This window comes from Pollicipes pollicipes, unplaced genomic scaffold (genome assembly GCF_011947565.3).
Source record: "Pollicipes pollicipes isolate AB1234 unplaced genomic scaffold, Ppol_2.1 Scaffold_6686;HRSCAF=7923_pilon_pilon_pilon, whole genome shotgun sequence".
Classification (NCBI taxonomy): domain Eukaryota; kingdom Metazoa; phylum Arthropoda; class Thecostraca; order Pollicipedomorpha; family Pollicipedidae; genus Pollicipes; species Pollicipes pollicipes.
This window is the reverse complement of record NW_023596921.1, coordinates 22,419,988-22,423,495: the sequence shown is the minus strand read 5'-3', so window position 1 is coordinate 22,423,495 and position 3,508 is coordinate 22,419,988. Positions and strand designations below refer to the sequence as shown.

General features: G+C 51.4%; 1 protein-coding gene across 1 annotated transcript in view; it reads right to left on the bottom strand.

The window, feature by feature from the left end:
• The window catches only part of LOC119108067 (adenylate cyclase type 9), an 85,945-nt gene that overhangs the window by 17,695 nt on the left and 64,742 nt on the right, over positions 1 to 3,508 (bottom strand). The gene's annotated exons all lie outside the window — the stretch shown is intronic.

Below are 3,508 nucleotides of genomic sequence, written 5' to 3'. Positions count from 1 at the left end.
CGTAACCGGTAGCTTCCACGCGCAGTTGGTTTGGAGTCTTCATCTACTGTTATTGCTGATATTTGACGTCAATCCTTTTAAAGGCTCCTAAGTGGGCCGAGACATATGCGCACGAGGACGCACGATCGTCTGTACACATCGCCCGACGCACCGTCGCCAGTATGATGGCATGTTGTTTCGGCGCTCGCACCATCGCCGGTATGATGGTCATGGTCTGTTGTTTGGTGCTCGCACCGTCGTCAGTATGATGGTCATGGTCTGTTGTTTGGTGCTCGCACCGTCGTCAGTAGGATGGTCATGGTCTGTTGTTTGGTGCTCGCACCGTCGTCAGTATGATGGTCATGGTCTGTTGTTTGGTGCTCGCACCGTTGTCAGTATGATGGTCATGGTCTGTTGTTTGGCGCTCGCACCATCGCCAGTATGATGGTCATGGTCTGTTGTTTGGTGCTCGCACCGTCGCCAGTATGATGGCATGTTGTTTCGGTGCTCGCATGTTGTATGATGGCATGTTGTTTCGGATGGCATGTTGCACCGTCGCCAGTATGATGGTCATGGTCTGTTGTTTGGTGCTCGCACCATCGCCAGTATGATGGTCTGTTGTTCGGTGCTCGCACCGTCACCAGGATGATGGTCTGTTGTTTGGTGCTCGCACCGTCGTCAGTAGGATGGTCATGGTCTGTTGTTTGGTGCTCGCACCGTCGCCAGTATGATGGTCATGGTCTGTTGTTTGGTGCTCGCACCGTCGTCAGTATGATGGTCATGGTCTGTTGTTTGGTGCTCGCACCATCGCCAGTATGATGGTCTGTTGTTCGGTGCTCGCACCGTCACCAGGATGATGGTCTGTTGTTTGGTGCTCGCACCGTCGTCAGTAGGATGGTCATGGTCTGTTGTTTGGGTGCTCGCACCGTCCGCCAGTATGATGGTCATGGTCTGTTGTTTGGTGCTCGCACCGTCGTCAGTATGATGGTCATGGTCTGTTGTTTGGTGCTCGCACCATCGCCAGTATGATGGTCTGTTGTTCGGTGCTCGCACCGTCACCAGGATGATGGTCTGTTGTTTGGTGCTCGCACCGTCGTCAGTATGATGGTCATGGTCTGTTGTTTGGTGCTCGCACCGTCGCCAGTATGATGGTCATGGTCTGTTGTTTGGTGCTCGCACCGTCGTCAGTATGATGGTCATGGTCTGTTGTTTGGTGCTCGCACCGTTGCCAGTATGATGGTCATGGTCTGTTGTTTGGTGCTCGCACCGTCGCCAGTATGATGGTCATGGTCTGTTGTTTGGTGCTCGCACCGTCGTCAGTATGATGGTCATGGTCTGTTGTTTGGTGCTCGCACCGTCGCCAGTATGGTGGTCATGGTCTGTTGTTTGGTGCTCGCACCGTCGCCAGTATGATGGTCATGGTCTGTTGTTTGGTGCTCGCACCGTCGTCAGTATGATGGTCATGGTCTGTTGTTTGGTGCTCGCACCGTCGCCAGTATGATGGTCATGGTCTGTTGTTTGGCGCTCGCACCGTCGCCAGTATGATGGCATGTTGTTTCGGTGCTCGCATGTTGTATGATGGCATGTTGTTTCGGATGGCATGTTGCACCGTCGCCAGTATGATGGTCTGTTGTTCGGTGCTCGCACCGTCACCAGGATGATGGTCTGTTGTTTGGTGCTCGCACCGTCGTCAGTATGATGGTCATGGTCTGTTGTTTGGTGCTCACACCGTCGTCAGTATGATGGTCATGGTCTGTTGTTTGGTGCTCGCACCGTCGCCAGTATGATGGTCATGGTCTGTTGTTTGGTGCTCGCACCGTCACCAGTATGATGGTCATGGTCTGTTGTTTGGTGCTCGCACCGTCGCCAGTATGATGGTCATGGTCTGTTGTTTGGTGCTCGCACCGTCGCCAGTATGATGGTCATGGTCTGTTGTTTGGTGCTCGCACCGTCGTCAGTATGATGGTCATGGTCTGTTGTTTGGTGCTCGCACCGTCGTCAGTATGATGGTCATGGTCTGTTGTTTGGCGCTCGCACCGTCGCCAGTATGATGGTCTGTTGTTCGGTGCTCGCACCGTCGCCAGTATGACGGTCTGTTGTTCGGTGCTCGCACGATCGCCAGTATGACGGTCTGTTGTTTCGGTGCTCGGAAAGTTTTTGTCTGATGCCGCCGCAACGCCGGGCCGTCGGCATTTGGACTTGGCTTCGATCCATGTTGTCCAGCTTTTTCGGAAATTGATGCTATATTTTTCATGTTAAGCGAATGGGGAGGCCACACAGTGGCGGTGTTACAATAGTGGAGAAGAAAGGACCGCTCCAACAGTTTGCATGCGAATGCCGAACGACTTATGTACCACACGAATTAGGAGGGCGTGATGGCCTGTTCGGGCGGGGTCGCTCAGTTTCTAGAAATTTTCATAGCTCACATGAGCCTCATCTGACATGCTGTCTTGCTCGTAACATTAACACGCGGGATTCAAAGAGCTCTCTATCCATGAGTGAGCAAGTTTAGGCAAAACTAAGATCCAAAAACCTCAGGCACGTGGAAGATAATATGTTCCAAACCTTTACAGACTGTCCGTGCATTGACAGTCTGTAGTGGTCTGCAATGGAGAGATATTTCAACAAGCAGTCATTCAAGCTTCCCCATCCCACACCCCATACACGGCACCATGCTGAGGGATATTCGTAACACAGACGGGTGCACAGATGGGTTTCGGACGGCCCGCTCACAGCACAAGGCTGGAAATAAGCGCACTAAGGACATCATTGCAGTCGTGCACGTCCTGCATCCTAACGCCCGATACCCAGCACCGTGCTAAGGTCTGCCCAAATCACGGAGATTACACCGAGGGGTTTCGGTGGCTCCTACCGAGCGTAAAAGCGCACATGCCGGGTACATTAGCCGCTTGTCTTCGAGCAGGCCTTCGCAAAATATCGCGCATCCGGTGTTCAAATGCGGGAGCTGGAATGATTTATTTCCTTGAAACCTCTTGATTGTATCGCGCGAGTCCATACAGAATCGGAAGATTTTCTGTCTTTAAGCGCCTAAGGTTTTTAATCTTAAGCTTTGTTTATCCTTGCTTACTCGCAACCATGAACCCTACCCGAACCGTCAATCAATCTCACGGTATATCCCAACTAATGCCGGCGTCTCACCACCGTCTCCTGGCTTGTTGGAAGTGGGTTCCTTTCAACATTAGAACACATGTTGCCGAAGAACCAGGAGCGTACGATTTTCGTTGTTTATGTCAGCTATTTTCAGACAAACACACATGTTGTTTTGATCACAAGCCATAGACGCATGAGTCGGCGAGGGAAGACAGGAAACCACACTGCTCTCCCGCGTTTAGTGCGAGGAGTAAATGGGCGTGAAATTCTAATGGTTAAATTCTGACATTAACCTTATGATCATTCAAGAAAAAGCGAAGAAAAAATTACAGTAATGCATCGTAAGAATCTGTCTAAAAGGTATTCGGTTCTCCTTCTTTTTCAAACGCTTCTACGCCCGTGCCGCAAACACTAGGTC